This window comes from Triturus cristatus, chromosome 12, assembly GCF_964204655.1.
Source record: "Triturus cristatus chromosome 12, aTriCri1.1, whole genome shotgun sequence".
NCBI classification, from domain to species: Eukaryota; Metazoa; Chordata; class Amphibia; order Caudata; family Salamandridae; genus Triturus; species Triturus cristatus.
This window is the reverse complement of record NC_140595.1, coordinates 725665839-725682083: the sequence shown is the minus strand read 5'-3', so window position 1 is coordinate 725682083 and position 16245 is coordinate 725665839. Positions and strand designations below refer to the sequence as shown.

The 16245-nt window shown below is 40.5% G+C and overlaps 7 non-coding genes across 7 annotated transcripts; all 7 read right to left on the bottom strand.

Moving 5' to 3' along the window:
* Nucleotides 1-445: 445 nt before the first annotated feature.
* Nucleotides 446-517, bottom strand: TRNAH-GUG (transfer RNA histidin (anticodon GUG)). The gene has a single exon. It is a non-coding gene; the product is annotated as a tRNA-His (tRNA).
* Nucleotides 518-1798: 1281 nt separating this feature from the next.
* TRNAS-AGA (transfer RNA serine (anticodon AGA)) lies at nt 1799-1880 on the bottom strand. Its single transcript has one exon. It is a non-coding gene; the product is annotated as a tRNA-Ser (tRNA).
* A 3941-nt stretch (nt 1881-5821) lies between these two features.
* TRNAS-AGA (transfer RNA serine (anticodon AGA)) lies at nt 5822-5903 on the bottom strand. The gene has a single exon. It is a non-coding gene; the product is annotated as a tRNA-Ser (tRNA).
* Nucleotides 5904-8491: 2588 nt separating this feature from the next.
* TRNAH-GUG (transfer RNA histidin (anticodon GUG)) lies at nt 8492-8563 on the bottom strand. Its single transcript has one exon. It is a non-coding gene; the product is annotated as a tRNA-His (tRNA).
* A 1281-nt stretch (nt 8564-9844) lies between these two features.
* TRNAS-AGA (transfer RNA serine (anticodon AGA)) lies at nt 9845-9926 on the bottom strand. Its single transcript has one exon. It is a non-coding gene; the product is annotated as a tRNA-Ser (tRNA).
* A 2589-nt stretch (nt 9927-12515) lies between these two features.
* Nucleotides 12516-12587, bottom strand: TRNAH-GUG (transfer RNA histidin (anticodon GUG)). Its single transcript has one exon. It is a non-coding gene; the product is annotated as a tRNA-His (tRNA).
* Nucleotides 12588-13868: 1281 nt separating this feature from the next.
* Nucleotides 13869-13950, bottom strand: TRNAS-AGA (transfer RNA serine (anticodon AGA)). Its single transcript has one exon. It is a non-coding gene; the product is annotated as a tRNA-Ser (tRNA).
* Between the last annotated feature and the right edge of the window lie 2295 nt (nt 13951-16245).

The window sequence follows — 16245 nt, the reverse complement described above, 5'->3', positions numbered from 1 at the left end:
CTTTATTTATTTATTGAAAATCCTACTTACTGGTGAGGTTGGATTTAACTTTACTATTTTAGAAATGCCACTTTTAGAGAGTGAACATTTCTCTGCACTTACTGCTCTATTTGCCTGAAACCTGGCCCCAATACACGTCTGGATTGGGCTGGGTGACAGCAAAATTTGTGCCTTCCCTCTAGAGAGCCACAACACAGGTCACTCAACTGCACCTGGGGGGTGAGCTCCGCTCCCCCTCCACCCCCAATAGGTTCAAGAACGATAATTTATGTAAGTAAATACATTATAGCTACAGCTTATAATCATGCGAGTTTAAATCATTTGTTGTTAGATGGTTTAAATATTTGAAAGGATCTGTTTTTAATAGACATTTTACAAAAACCACTGGTACATTTGCTAATTCTGTAAAATTAACACCCAACTGCCGTGACATTGCCAACCACAATGCCGTGACTCGGATTCGAACCGAGGTTGCTGCGGCCACAACGCAGAGTACTAACCACTATACGATCATGGCGAGCTACTTGGGCTCAACGACATACAGTGACATGGAGAATTTATAATTCGGAACACTCAGGGCTGTTCCTGTGATAGGCTGGATGTATTCATTGCTTCCTCATTCCTCATTCAGAGGCTGCGTCTCCTCAGTGGTTGATAGGCTGAAACCGTTTCCTGGCCGCCTGCTTGTGAAATGCCAGGAGTCAAAGATCACACATTACACTTGCGGACCTGTGATGGGACACCAATGCAGAGAAACCCACCTGGCACAGACCTTCTATTCTGTCTATTAGACCTGCATCTTCCCTGCACCTTTCAAGCCATTTGTATGTGAAGCAAGAAAGAGTTAGAGAGTGATCCATCTACACTTTTATAGGGAGGATGTCGCCGTGAGCTCCTCCCAGCTAATCACACGAACAGCAGAAAAGCAAGATAAATACACAGTTGAGGGGTGGGCTGCATGGTTATGTTTTTGAGTAAATATTGAAACTGACCTCAGTGGCTCATTAGCAGAGCTGCGGCTAATGACTGGTGCCAAATCATGATGAAGCAAGCACCATGGCTCGTAGGGGACCCACAACACGCTTTTCTTAGCTCACTGAATTAAAGTATAAACTTCCGCCGTGTGTGAGTGGTAAAGGCTTGTTAATATGGTTCCTTTTCCAATTCAAGTCTGACAACAAGAGGCAGGAACCACGTGGCTTCGGAAGCTCAGGAAAGTAGCCACCAACCACAGAGAAAGAGAGAACTGGCAGTATGAGAGGTGGAGAAAACAGAAGCGGGAGCAAGGAGCTCAAATGAGATTGATGGCGTTTAAATAGAGCGCGTAAAGGAACAGTTACACAGCTAAGAAATGGGAAAGACAGACTAGGGAAAAAAACACAGAAAGAGCCTGTAGATGAAATTCTCTTCCTGGGACAGCAGGTTAAGAGAAATTACACATGGGGAGGTTAAGCATGTAACACGGGGGAGAATAAAAAAGAAAATGCAGTTTTATGAAGTGTGTTTGCCAATCCAGCCAGCACTTTTGTTCTATTTCTCTCTTTGCGTCTTTTATTGGTAAAGTAACTTTCAAGTGCATGCGCAGGTATGAATGAGAGAGCAACCGTATAATAATTTGAAGCGTTTACACCAGTGCTAAAGTAGGAATGAGGTGTAGCAAAGACATGAAAGAGGTAGCGATAACAAATATGTGGAGAGGCAATAGTGACACAAAAATAAGCCACCTATTTATAAAACTGAAATGGAAGAAATACTAAAGGTTAACTTCTGAAATTGTAGCCGATAATAAAAAGATTCTCGTTGTTGGCAGGATTCGAACCTGCGCGGGGATACCCCAATGGATTTCTAGTCCATCGCCTTAACCACTCGGCCACAACAACTTGCTGTAAGCTGCCTACAAATATTTTGTTTGAATCTTTTGAAGTTTTCCCACATCAAAGTACTGATATTCTGCAATGCGCTTTTTAAAAACAATGTTTTTTTCATCATGCACGTTCTGTCCTAAAAACAAAAATTGCATGAGTATATCTCTGGATCTGTCAAAGGATACGCTTGCATTCAAACTCTCTTGTGGCACTCAAGTTTTTTGGACCCTGTTGCACTCTGTTTTTGCGCTGCTTTTAGTCTACGACCCATATTACAGATGTCAACCATCTCTGAGTATTTGGGACTCCTTTGTAAGTGCCTTATCTTTAATCCTTGAAAAGCTCTATAATAAAGGGGTCTGTCAAAGATTGCTTGAATGGAAGATAAAAGAAGGCCCACTTGTCTCACCAAATGCAGTAGAGAAACCTGATGTTTTACTCATGTTATCCTTAGTTCAGTTTTTGGTAGACCTGGCATCCTTAAGGTGGCCTACCAGCAACCTTTTTGCTTTTCACCTCACGTTTTGCTGTATCTTTATGTTGGCCTTAGGACTCTAATCACTTTATCACTACTGTGAGAAAGTGGCTCTGTATATACTGTTCCCAAATAGGTACAGTGTGCACAGAGTCCCCAGTCCCCAGAGGTTTGGCAGAGGCTAAAGTTAGATATAACCTTACTCTCTAAAGTGGTAGCTTGCCGAGCAGTAAGGCAGTATCAGAGTACAGTGTAAAACATTTGTTGTACACACTCAGTCAGCAAATGGTCTCACACACTCAAGAACTGAACTCTAGGCCATTGGTTTGCATACAAAAGATATTGTTGTTTTATTTTAGAACCAACAATAGGTATCAAAATATACTTTCTCAGAATGAGATGCTTTAGTTAAATACTTTGCAATAGGCAATTGACTTTTACAGGTCATAGTTACAGTTTATTGCAATAGGCAACACAATTTGAATCACAATAATACATTGCGCTCAATGGGAATTTTAAGTTATATGCAATTAATTACTTTCAGGATTACTTTTCTAAATCCAGGACTGGATCCTAGATTCAGTCCTGGGACAGTTCTTGGAAACAAGTGAGTAAATTCGTTTAAGTTACTGTTGTGATTTTTAAGCAATATTTTGCTATTTTAAAAGTTGACACTTAGAAACTTTTGCTGATCAAATTACCAATGTTATCCTATGGAAGGAAATTCACTTAGCAGGTAAGTGGGGTTATGGTTACTTTTTCTAGGTCAGTGTTGGATCCTACATCCAGCACTACTGTACCACCTGTAAGCAGTTGAGAAACTGCGTTTAAGTTATACAGGCGATTTTTAAGGAATATTTACATGTTTGCAAAATCGACACTTAGAAGAAATTTCACAGAAAAACAGTCAATGGTTTCCTATGGAAGAAAATTCAAGTTACGGGTAAAGTACGTTCTCGTTACTTTTGTAATCCAGTGCTGGGCTCCTAGGCTCAGTACTGGGACATCTATCTAAAACAGGTAAACAATTACGTTTTCACAGTTGGTACGATTTTTAAAGAATATTTGTAAGTTTCAAAAATCGACACTTAGAAAATTTTCAGCAAAAAGCAGGCAATGATATCCCATGGAAGGAAATTCGAGTTACTGGTAAGTACGGTTAAAATTACTTTTCAGGGTCAGTACTGAGCTCCAAGATGCAGCACTGAGGTCTCGCCTGATAACAGGTGAGTAAATCAGAATTCGTTGTTCGGCTGATTTTAGATGAATATTTTAAAGTTCCAAAACTCCACACCACTTAGAAGAATTTCCAAGTGAAACCACTCAATGTTAGCCTATGGAAGAAAAGTGAGTTATCGGCTTTTAGGTAAGTACTCAACTGGCAGAGTTATGGTTCTGGGCATAGACTCAGGGGTCTCCCAGGGGAGTCCCAGCCTACTTGCCAAGCCTTAAACTCCCCTTTTATTACATATAATTTACACCTAAGGTAGGCCCTAGGTAGTCCTAGGTGCATGATGCTATGTAAGTAAAAAATAAGATATGTACTTTGGTGGTTCGCGTGTCCTGTAAGTACCAAACAGTCTATTTCATTTTTCACTACTGTGAGGTCTACCCCTCTCATAGGTTAGCTCTGTGTATTCCCCTATACTTTTTATTTGGTAATTCCATATCGGAGAGGAGTAGCTTTATTTATTTATTGAAAATCCTACTTACTGGTGAGGTTGGATTTAACTTTACTATTTTAGAAATGCCACTTTTAGAGAGTGAACATGTCTCTGCACTTACTGCTCTATTTGCCTGAAACCTGGCCCCAATACACGTCTGGATTGGGCTGGGTGACAGCAAAATTTGTGCCTTCCCTCTAGAGAGCCACAACACAGGTCACTCAACTGCACCTGGGGGGTGAGCTCCGCTCCCCCTCCACCCCCAATAGGTTCAAGAACGATAATTTATGTAAGTAAATACATTATAGCTACAGCTTAAAATCATGCGAGTTTAAATCATTTGTTGTTAGATGGTTTAAATATTTGAAAGGATCTGTTTTTAATAGACATTTTACAAAAACCACTGGTACATTTGCTAATTCTGTAAAATTAACACCCAACTGCCGTGACATTGCCAACCACAATGCCGTGACTCGGATTCGAACCGAGGTTGCTGCGGCCAAAACGCAGAGTACTAACCACTATACGATCACGGGAAGCTACTTGGGCTCAACGACATACAATGACATGGAGAATTTATAATTTGGAACACTCAGGGCTGTTCCTGTGATAGGCTGGATGTATTCATTGCTTACTCATTCCTCATTCAGAGGCTGCGTCTCCTCAGTGGTTGATAGGCTGACACCGTTTCCTGGACGCCTGCTTGTGAAATGCCAGGAGTCAAAGATCACACATTACACTTGCGGACCTGTGATGGGACACCAATGCAGAGAAACCCACCTGGCACAGGCCTTCTATTCTGTCTATTAGACCTGCATCTTCCCTGCACCTTTCAAGCCATTTGTATGTGAAGCAAGAAAGAGTTAGAGAGTGATCCATCTACACTTTTATAGGGAGGATGTCGCCGTGAGCTCCTCCCAGCTAATCACACGAACAGCAGAAAAGCAAGATAAATACACAGTTGAGGGGTGGGCTGCATGGTTATGTTTTTGAGTAAATATTGAAACTGACCTCAGTGGCTCATTAGCAGAGCTGCGGCTAATGACTGGTGCCAAATGATGATGAAGCAAGCACAATGGCTCGTAGGGGACCCACAACACGCTTTTCTTAGCTCACTGAATTAAAGTATAAACTTCCGCCGTGTGTGAGTGGTAAAGGCTTGTTAATATGGTTCCTTTTCCAATTCAAGTCTGACAACAAGAGGCAGGAACCACGTGGCTTCGGAAGCTCAGGAAAGTAGCCACCAACCACAGAGAAAGAGAGAACTGGCAGTATGAGAGGTGGAGAAAACAGAAGCGGGAGCAAGGAGCTCAAATGAGATTGATGGCGTTTAAATAGAGCGCGTAAAGGAACAGTTACACAGCTAAGAAATGGGAAAGACAGACTAGGGAAAAAAACACAGAAAGAGCCTGTACATGAAATTCTCTTCCTGGGACAGCAGGTTAAGAGAAATTACACATGGGGAGGTTAAGCATGTAACACGGGGGAGAATAAAAAAGAAAATGCAGTTTTATGAAGTGTGTTTGCCAATCCAGCCAGCACTTTTGTTCTATTTCTCTCTTTGCGTCTTTTATTGGTAAAGTAACTTTCAAGTGCATGCGCAGGTATGAATGAGAGAGCAACGGTATAATAATTTGAAGCGTTTACACCAGTGCTAAAGTAGGAATGAGGTGTAGCAAAGACATGAAAGAGGTAGCGATAACAAATATGTGGAGAGGCAATAGTGACACAAAAATAAGCCACCTATTTATAAAACTGAAATGGAAGAAATACTAAAGGTTAACTTCTGAAATTGTAGCCGATAATAAAAAGATTCTCGTTGTTGGCAGGATTCGAACCTGCGCGGGGATACCCCAATGGATTTCTAGTCCATCGCCTTAACCACTCGGCCAAAACAACTTGCTGTAAGCTGCCTACAAATATTTTGTTTGAAAGTTTTGAAGTTTTCCCACATCAAAGTACTGATATTCTGCAATGCGCTTTTTAAAAACAATGTTTTTTTCATCATGCACGTTCTGTCCTAAAAATAAAAATTGCATGAGTATATCTCTGGATCTGTAAAAGGATACTCTTGCATTCAAACTCCCTTGTGGCACTCAAGTTTTTTGGACCCTGTTGCACTCTGTTTTTGCGCTGCTTTTAGTCTACGACCCATATTACAGAAGTCAACCATCTCTGAGTATTTGGGACTCCTTTGTAAGTGCCTTATCTTTAATCCTTGAAAAGCTCTATAATAAAGGGGTCTGTCAAAGATTGCTTGAATGGAAGATAAAAGAAGGCCCACTTGTCTCACCAAATGCAGTAGAGAAACCTGATGTTTTACTCATGTTATCCTTAGTTCAGTTTTTGGTAGACCTGGCATCCTTAAGGTGGCCTACCAGCAATCTTTTTGATTTTCACCTCACGTTTTGCTGTATCTTTATGTTGGCCTTAGGACTCTAATCACTTTATCACTACTGTGAGAAAGTGGCTCTGTATATACTGTTCCCAAATAGGTACAGTGTGCACAGAGTCCCCAGTCCCCAGAGGTTTGGCAGAGGCTAAAGTTAGATATAACCTTACTCTCTAAAGTGGTAGCTTGCCGAGCAGTAAGGCAGTATCAGAGTACAGTGTAAAACATTTGTTGTACACACTCAGTCAGCAAATGGTCTCACACACTCAAGAACTGAACTCTAGGCCATTGGTTTGCATACAAAAGATATTGTTGTTTTATTTTAGAACCAACAATAGGTATCAAAATATACTTTCTCAGAATGAGATGCTTTAGTTAAATACTTTGCAATAGGCAATTGACTTTTGCAGGTCATAGTTACAGTTTATTGCAATAGGCAACACAATTTGAATCACAATAATACATTGAGCTCAATGGGAATTTTAAGTTATATGCAATTAATTACTTTCAGGATTACTTTTCTAAATCCAGGACTGGATCCTAGATTCAGTCCTGGGACAATTCTTGGAAACAAGTGAGTAAATTCGTTTTAGTTACTGTTGTGATTTTTAAGCAATATTTTGCTATTTTAAAAGTTGACACTTAGAAACTTTTGCTGATCAAATTACCAATGTTATCCTATGGAAGGAAATTCACTTAGCAGGTAAGTGGGGTTATGGTTACGTTTTCTAGGTCAGTGTTGGATCCTAGATCCAGCACTACTGTACCACCTGTAAGCAGTTGAGAAACTGCGTTTAAGTTATACAGGCGATTTTTAAGGAATATTTACATGTTTGCAAAATCGACACTTAGAAGAAATTTCACAGAAAAACAGTCAATGGTTTCCTATGGAAGAAAATTCAAGTTACGGGTAAAGTACATTCTCGTTACTTTTGTAATCCAGTGCTGGGCTCCTAGGCTCAGTACTGGGACATCTATCTAAAACAGGTAAACAATTACGTTTTCACAGTTGGTACGATTTTTAAAGAATATTTGTAAGTTTCAAAAATCGACACTTAGAAAATTTTCAGCAAAAAGCAGGCAATGATATCCCATGGAAGGCAATTCGAGTTACTGGTAAGTACGGTTAAAATTACTTTTCAGGGTCAGTACTGAGCTCCAAGATGCAGCACTGAGGTCTCTCCTGATAACAGGTGAGTAAATCAGAATTCGTTGTTCGGCTGATTTTAGATGAATATTTTAAAGTTCCAAAACTCCACACCACTTAGAAGAATTTCCAAGTGAAACCACTCAATGTTAGCCTATGGAAGAAAAGTGAGTTATCGGCTTTTAGGTAAGTACTCGACTGGCAGAGTTATGGTTCTGGGCATAGACTCAGGGGTCTCCCAGGGGAGTCCCAGCCTACTTGCCAAGCCTTAAACTCCCCTTTTATTACATATAATTTACACCTAAGGTAGGCCCTAGGTAGTCCTAGGTGCATGATGCTATGTAAGTAAAAAATAAGATATGTACTTTGGTGGTTCGCGTGTCCTGTAAGTACCAAACAGTCTATTTCATTTTTCACTACTGTGAGGTCTACCCCTCTCATAGGTTAGCTCTGTGTATTCCCCTATACTTTTTATTTGGTAATTCCATATCGGAGAGGAGTAGCTTTATTTATTTATTGAAAATCCTACTTACTGGTGAGGTTGGATTTAACTTTACTATTTTAGAAATGCCACTTTTAGAGAGTGAACATGTCTCTGCACTTACTGCTCTATTTGCCTGAAACCTGGCCCCAATACACGTCTGGATTGGGCTGGGTGACAGCAAAATTTGTGCCTTCCCTCTAGAGAGCCACAACACAGGTCACTCAACTGCACCTGGGGGGTGAGCTCCGCTCCCCCTCCACCCCCAATAGGTTCAAGAACGATACTTTATGTAAGTAAATACATTATAGCTACAGCTTATAATCATGCGAGTTTAAATCATTTGTTGTTAGATGGTTTAAATATTTGAAAGGATCTGTTTTTAATAGACATTTTACAAAAACCACTGGTACATTTGCTAATTCTGTAAAATTAACACCCAACTGCCGTGACATTGCCAACCACAATGCCGTGACTCGGATTCGAACCGAGGTTGCTCCGGCCACAACGCAGAGTACTAACCACTATACGATCACGGCGAGCTACTTGGGCTCAACGACATACAATGACATGGAGAATTTATAATTCGGAACACTCAGGGCTGTTCCTGTGATAGGCTGGATGTATTCATTGCTTCCTCATTCCTCATTCAGAGGCTGCGTCTCCTCGGTGGTTGATAGGCTGAAACCGTTTCCTGGCCGCCTGCTTGTGAAATGCCAGGAGTCAAAGATCACACATTACACTTGCAGACCTGTGATGGGACACCAATGCAGAGAAACCCACCTGGCACAGGCCTTCTATTCTGTCTATTAGACCTGCATCTTCCCTGCACCTTTCAAGCCATTTGTATGTGAAGCAAGAAAGAGTTAGAGAGTGATCCATCTACACTTTTATAGGGAGGATGTCGCCGTGAGCTCCTCCCAGCTAATCACACGAACAGCAGAAAAGCAAGATAAATACACAGTTGAGGGGTGAGCTGCATGGTTATGTTTTTGAGTAAATATTGAAACTGACCTCAGTGGCTCATTAGCAGAGCTGCGGCTAATGACTGGTGCCAAATGATGATGAAGCAAGCACAATGGCTCGTAGGGGACCCACAACACGCTTTTCTTAGCTCACTGAATTAAAGTATAAACTTCCGCCGTGTGTGAGTGGTAAAGGCTTGTTAATATGGTTCCTTTTCCAATTCAAGTCTGACAACAAGAGGCAGGAACCACGTGGCTTCGGAAGCTCAGGAAAGTAGCCACCAACCACAGAGAAAGAGAGAACTGGCAGTATGAGAGGTGGAGAAAACAGAAGCGGGAGCAAGGAGCTCAAATGAGATTGATGGCGTTTAAATAGAGCGCGTAAAGGAACAGTTACACAGCTAAGAAATGGGAAAGACAGACTAGGGAAAAAAACACAGAAAGAGCCTGTACATGAAATTCTCTTCCTGGGACAGCAGGTTAAGAGAAATTACACATGGGGAGGTTAAGCATGTAACACGGGGGAGAATAAAAAAGAAAATGCAGTTTTATGAAGTGTGTTTGCCAATCCAGCCAGCACTTTTGTTCTATTTCTCTCTTTGCGTCTTTTATTGGTAAAGTAACTTTCAAGTGCATGCACAGGTATGAATGAGAGAGCAACCGTATAATAATTTGAAGCGTTTACACCAGTGCTAAAGTAGGAATGAGGTGTAGCAAAGACATGAAAGAGGTAGTGATAACAAATGTGTGGAGAGGCAATAGTGACACAAAAATAAGCCACCTATTTATAAAACTGAAATGGAAGAAATACTAAAGGTTAACTTCTGAAATTGTAGCCGATAATAAAAAGATTCTCGTTGTTGGCAGGATTCGAACCTGCGCGGGGATACCCCAATGGATTTCTAGTCCATCGCCTTAACCACTCGGCCACAACAACTTGCTGTAAGCTGCCTACAAATATTTTGTTTGAAAGTTTTGAAGTTTTCCCACATCAAAGTACTGATATTCTGCAATGCGCTTTTTAAAAACAATGTTTTTTTCATCATGCACGTTCTGTCCTAAAAATAAAAATTGCATGAGTATATCTCTGGATCTGTAAAAGGATACGCTTGCATTCAAACTCTCTTGTGGCACTCAAGTTTTTTGGACCCTGTTGCACTCTGTTTTTGTGCTGCTTTTAGTCTACGACCCATATTACAGAAGTCAACCATCTCTGATTATTTGGGACTCCTTTGTAAGTGCCTTATCTTTAATCCTTGAAAAGCTCTATAATAAAGGGGTCTGTCAAAGATTGCTTGAATGGAAGATAAAAGAAGGCCCACTTGTCTCACCAAATGCAGTAGAGAAACCTGATGTTTTACTCATGTTATCCTTAGTTCAGTTTTTGTTAGACCTGGCATCCTTAAGGTGGCATACCAGCAACCTTTTTGCTTTTCACCTCACGTTTTGCTGTATCTTTACGTTGGCCTTTGGACTCTAATCACTTTATCACTACTGTGAGAAAGTGGCTCTGTATATACTGTTCCCAAATAGGTACAGTGTGCACAGAGTCCCCAGTCCCCAGAGGTTTGGCAGAGGCTAAAGTTAGATATAACCTTACTCTCTAAAGTGGTAGCTTGCCGAGCAGTAAGGCAGTATCAGAGTACAGTGTAAAACATTTGTTGTACACACTCAGTCAGCAAATGGTCTCACACACTCAAGAACTGAACTCTAGGCCATTGGTTTGAATACAAAAGATATTGTTGTTTTATTTTGAGAACCAACAATAGGTATCAAAATATACTTTCTCAGAATGAGATGCTTTAGTTAAATACTTTGCAATAGGCAATTGACTTTTGCAGGTCATAGTTACAGTTTATTGCAATAGGCAACACAATTTGAATCACAATAATACATTGAGCTCAATGGGAATTTTAAGTTATATGCAATTAATTACTTTCAGGATTACTTTTCTAAATCCAGGACTGGATCCTAGATTCAGTCCTGGGACAGTTCTTGGAAACAAGTGAGTAAATTCGTTTTAGTTACTGTTGTGATTTTTAAGCAATATTTTGCTATTTTAAAAGTTGACACTTAGAAACTTTTGCTGATCAAATTACCAATGTTATCCTATGGAAGGAAATTCACTTAGCAGGTAAGTGGGGTTATGGTTACGTTTTCTAGGTCAGTGTTGGATCCTAGATCCAGCACTACTGTATCACCTGTAAGCAGTTGAGACACTGCGTTTAAGTTATACAGGCGATTTTTAAGGAATATTTACATGTTTGCAAAATCGACACTTAGAAGAAATTTCACAGAAAAACAGTCAATGGTTTCCTATGGAAGAAAATTCAAGTTACGGGTAAAGTACGTTCTCGTTACTTTTGTAATCCAGTGCTGGGCTCCTAGGCTCAGTACTGGGACATCTATCTAAAACAGGTAAACAATTACGTTTTCACAGTTGGTACGATTTTTAAAGAATATTTGTAAGTTTCAAAAATCGACACTTAGAAAATTTTCAGCAAAAAGCAGGCAATGATATCCCATGGAAGGAAATTCGAGTTACTGGTAAGTACGGTTAAAATTACTTTTCAGGGTCAGTACCGAGCTCCAAGATGCAGCACTGAGGTCTCTCCTGATAACAGGTGAGTAAATCAGAATTCGTTGTTCGGCTGATTTTAAATTAATATTTTAAAGTTCCAAAACTCCACACCACTGAGAAGAATTTCCAAGTGAAACCACTCAATGTTAGCCTATGGAAGAAAAGTGAGTTATCGGCTTTTAGGTAAGTACTCGACTGGCAGAGTTATGGTTCTGGGCATAGACTCAGGGGTCTCCCAGGGGAGTCCCAGCCTACTTGCCAAGCCTTAAACTCCCCTTTTATTACATATAATTTACACCTAAGGTAGGCCCTAGGTAGTCCTAGGTGCATGATGCTATGTAAGTAAAAAATAAGATATGTACTTTGGTGGTTCGCGTGTCCTGTAAGTACCAAACAGTTCATTTCATTTTTCACTACTGTGAGGTCTACCCCTCTCATAGGTTAGCTCTGTGTATTCCCCTATACTTTTAATTTGGTAATTCCATATCGGAGAGGAGTAGCTTTATTTATTTATTGAAAATCCTACTTACTGGTGAGGTTGGATTTAACTTTACTATTTTAGAAATGCCACTTTTAGAGAGTGAACATTTCTCTGCACTTACTGCTCTATTTGCCTGAAACCTGGCCCCAATACACGTCTGGATTGGGCTGGGTGACAGCAAAATTTGTGCCTTCCCTCTAGAGAGCCACAACACAGGTCACTCAACTGCACCTGGGGGGTGAGCTCCGCTCCCCCTCCACCCCCAATAGGTTCAAGAACGATAATTTATGTAAGTAAATACATTATAGCTACAGCTTATAATCATGCGAGTTTAAATCATTTGTTGTTAGATGGTTTAAATATTTGAAAGGATCTGTTTTTAATAGACATTTTACAAAAACCACTGGTACATTTGCTAATTCTGTAAAATTAACACCCAACTGCCGTGACATTGCCAACCACAATGCCGTGACTCGGATTCGAACCGAGGTTGCTGCGGCCACAACGCAGAGTACTAACCACTATACGATCATGGCGAGCTACTTGGGCTCAACGACATACAGTGACATGGAGAATTTATAATTCGGAACACTCAGGGCTGTTCCTGTGATAGGCTGGATGTATTCATTGCTTCCTCATTCCTCATTCAGAGGCTGCGTCTCCTCAGTGGTTGATAGGCTGAAACCGTTTCCTGGCCGCCTGCTTGTGAAATGCCAGGAGTCAAAGATCACACATTACACTTGCGGACCTGTGATGGGACACCAATGCAGAGAAACCCACCTGGCACAGACCTTCTATTCTGTCTATTAGACCTGCATCTTCCCTGCACCTTTCAAGCCATTTGTATGTGAAGCAAGAAAGAGTTAGAGAGTGATCCATCTACACTTTTATAGGGAGGATGTCGCCGTGAGCTCCTCCCAGCTAATCACACGAACAGCAGAAAAGCAAGATAAATACACAGTTGAGGGGTGGGCTGCATGGTTATGTTTTTGAGTAAATATTGAAACTGACCTCAGTGGCTCATTAGCAGAGCTGCGGCTAATGACTGGTGCCAAATCATGATGAAGCAAGCACCATGGCTCGTAGGGGACCCACAACACGCTTTTCTTAGCTCACTGAATTAAAGTATAAACTTCCGCCGTGTGTGAGTGGTAAAGGCTTGTTAATATGGTTCCTTTTCCAATTCAAGTCTGACAACAAGAGGCAGGAACCACGTGGCTTCGGAAGCTCAGGAAAGTAGCCACCAACCACAGAGAAAGAGAGAACTGGCAGTATGAGAGGTGGAGAAAACAGAAGCGGGAGCAAGGAGCTCAAATGAGATTGATGGCGTTTAAATAGAGCGCGTAAAGGAACAGTTACACAGCTAAGAAATGGGAAAGACAGACTAGGGAAAAAAACACAGAAAGAGCCTGTAGATGAAATTCTCTTCCTGGGACAGCAGGTTAAGAGAAATTACACATGGGGAGGTTAAGCATGTAACACGGGGGAGAATAAAAAAGAAAATGCAGTTTTATGAAGTGTGTTTGCCAATCCAGCCAGCACTTTTGTTCTATTTCTCTCTTTGCGTCTTTTATTGGTAAAGTAACTTTCAAGTGCATGCGCAGGTATGAATGAGAGAGCAACCGTATAATAATTTGAAGCGTTTACACCAGTGCTAAAGTAGGAATGAGGTGTAGCAAAGACATGAAAGAGGTAGCGATAACAAATATGTGGAGAGGCAATAGTGACACAAAAATAAGCCACCTATTTATAAAACTGAAATGGAAGAAATACTAAAGGTTAACTTCTGAAATTGTAGCCGATAATAAAAAGATTCTCGTTGTTGGCAGGATTCGAACCTGCGCGGGGATACCCCAATGGATTTCTAGTCCATCGCCTTAACCACTCGGCCACAACAACTTGCTGTAAGCTGCCTACAAATATTTTGTTTGAATCTTTTGAAGTTTTCCCACATCAAAGTACTGATATTCTGCAATGCGCTTTTTAAAAACAATGTTTTTTTCATCATGCACGTTCTGTCCTAAAAACAAAAATTGCATGAGTATATCTCTGGATCTGTCAAAGGATACGCTTGCATTCAAACTCTCTTGTGGCACTCAAGTTTTTTGGACCCTGTTGCACTCTGTTTTTGCGCTGCTTTTAGTCTACGACCCATATTACAGATGTCAACCATCTCTGAGTATTTGGGACTCCTTTGTAAGTGCCTTATCTTTAATCCTTGAAAAGCTCTATAATAAAGGGGTCTGTCAAAGATTGCTTGAATGGAAGATAAAAGAAGGCCCACTTGTCTCACCAAATGCAGTAGAGAAACCTGATGTTTTACTCATGTTATCCTTAGTTCAGTTTTTGGTAGACCTGGCATCCTTAAGGTGGCCTACCAGCAACCTTTTTGCTTTTCACCTCACGTTTTGCTGTATCTTTATGTTGGCCTTAGGACTCTAATCACTTTATCACTACTGTGAGAAAGTGGCTCTGTATATACTGTTCCCAAATAGGTACAGTGTGCACAGAGTCCCCAGTCCCCAGAGGTTTGGCAGAGGCTAAAGTTAGATATAACCTTACTCTCTAAAGTGGTAGCTTGCCGAGCAGTAAGGCAGTATCAGAGTACAGTGTAAAACATTTGTTGTACACACTCAGTCAGCAAATGGTCTCACACACTCAAGAACTGAACTCTAGGCCATTGGTTTGCATACAAAAGATATTGTTGTTTTATTTTAGAACCAACAATAGGTATCAAAATATACTTTCTCAGAATGAGATGCTTTAGTTAAATACTTTGCAATAGGCAATTGACTTTTGCAGGTCATAGTTACAGTTTATTGCAATAGGCAACACAATTTGAATCACAATAATACATTGCGCTCAATGGGAATTTTAAGTTATATGCAATTAATTACTTTCAGGATTACTTTTCTAAATCCAGGACTGGATCCTAGATTCAGTCCTGGGACAGTTCTTGGAAACAAGTGAGTAAATTCGTTTAAGTTACTGTTGTGATTTTTAAGCAATATTTTGCTATTTTAAAAGTTGACACTTAGAAACTTTTGCTGATCAAATTACCAATGTTATCCTATGGAAGGAAATTCACTTAGCAGGTAAGTGGGGTTATGGTTACTTTTTCTAGGTCAGTGTTGGATCCTACATCCAGCACTACTGTACCACCTGTAAGCAGTTGAGAAACTGCGTTTAAGTTATACAGGCGATTTTTAAGGAATATTTACATGTTTGCAAAATCGACACTTAGAAGAAATTTCACAGAAAAACAGTCAATGGTTTCCTATGGAAGAAAATTCAAGTTACGGGTAAAGTACGTTCTCGTTACTTTTGTAATCCAGTGCTGGGCTCCTAGGCTCAGTACTGGGACATCTATCTAAAACAGGTAAACAATTACGTTTTCACAGTTGGTACGATTTTTAAAGAATATTTGTAAGTTTCAAAAATCGACACTTAGAAAATTTTCAGCAAAAAGCAGGCAATGATATCCCATGGAAGGAAATTCGAGTTACTGGTAAGTACGGTTAAAATTACTTTTCAGGGTCAGTACTGAGCTCCAAGATGCAGCACTGAGGTCTCGCCTGATAACAGGTGAGTAAATCAGAATTCGTTGTTCGGCTGATTTTAGATGAATATTTTAAAGTTCCAAAACTCCACACCACTTAGAAGAATTTCCAAGTGAAACCACTCAATGTTAGCCTATGGAAGAAAAGTGAGTTATCGGCTTTTAGGTAAGTACTCAACTGGCAGAGTTATGGTTCTGGGCATAGACTCAGGGGTCTCCCAGGGGAGTCCCAGCCTACTTGCCAAGCCTTAAACTCCCCTTTTATTACATATAATTTACACCTAAGGTAGGCCCTAGGTAGTCCTAGGTGCATGATGCTATGTAAGTAAAAAATAAGATATGTACTTTGGTGGTTCGCGTGTCCTGTAAGTACCAAACAGTCTATTTCATTTTTCACTACTGTGAGGTCTACCCCTCTCATAGGTTAGCTCTGTGTATTCCCCTATACTTTTTATTTGGTAATTGCATATCGGAGAGGAGTAGCTTTATTTATTTATTGAAAATCCTACTTACTGGTGAGGTTGGATTTAACTTTACTATTTTAGAAATGCCACTTTTAGAGAGTGAACATGTCTCTGCACTTACTGCTCTATTTGCCTGAAACCTGGCCCCAATACACGTCTGGATTGGGCTGG